This window comes from Cyprinus carpio, chromosome A10 (assembly GCF_018340385.1).
Source record: "Cyprinus carpio isolate SPL01 chromosome A10, ASM1834038v1, whole genome shotgun sequence".
NCBI classification, from domain to species: Eukaryota; Metazoa; Chordata; class Actinopteri; order Cypriniformes; family Cyprinidae; genus Cyprinus; species Cyprinus carpio.
The window spans coordinates 20,794,586-20,795,506 of record NC_056581.1 but is presented as its reverse complement, the minus strand read 5'-3'; positions in this window follow the sequence as shown (position 1 = coordinate 20,795,506).

Here is a 921-nt window from a genome sequence, read left to right as displayed (position 1 = left end):
CATATTAATTTTGAATAAATAAGTATATATATATACAATTTAAATCATATTAATTTTGAATAAATAAGTATATATATATACACGCACACACACAATATTGATTATAATTTTTAATGTATAATATTCAAATTTGTGTGTGCACATCTATATATATATATATTATTTGAACATTTACATTGTGTTTAATATTTTTCCCTGCTGAGAAAAAAACAATAGAAGCGATCACAGAATTTGTAATGGTTTTTCTGGTTATGATGGGAATTGTAATGGTCACTGCTGGTCATTTGTGGCTTTCTATTGGTGGCTTGTTAAAACCTCTAAATCCTAATGGAATATAAACACACTGCAGGAAACCATTTCTCAATGTTAGTGTCAAAACCAGCTCTTTTCAGTGCAAGCCGTTTTAGTGCATGTTCCTTTAAATGTTAATGAGCTCGGCTGACTCCGCCCCTCTCTTCCAAGCCGCTGTTCTGAGATATTCGATGTCACTGGGCGGAGTAAACATAAATATTCATGAGTTTCCTGTTAAAACATATATTATATGATACAAATGTTGTATTATTTGACCAGTTTTAAAGTTTCACTACATTTTGTTCCTGAAATCCACACTTTCGGAATCAAGATAATCAAAGGTAATAAAACCTGATAAAACATGTAATCCATATATATATATATACATAGCATATATTTAATAATGAGATGTTCAGGAGTTGTCCCAGGATTTTGTCACTGATTTTTTTTTATTTTTTTTTCTTTTCATTGCATTTTGTAAAAAAAATATACTGTTACAGAAACATTTATTTACTAGCCAAGGATTTCCAAAACTGTGTTCATGAAAAACTATTGATTAATTAAATCATAAAAATATATTAAATATACAACTGTAGATGAACAGTTTGTTACTTTTTGCCACTTGCTATA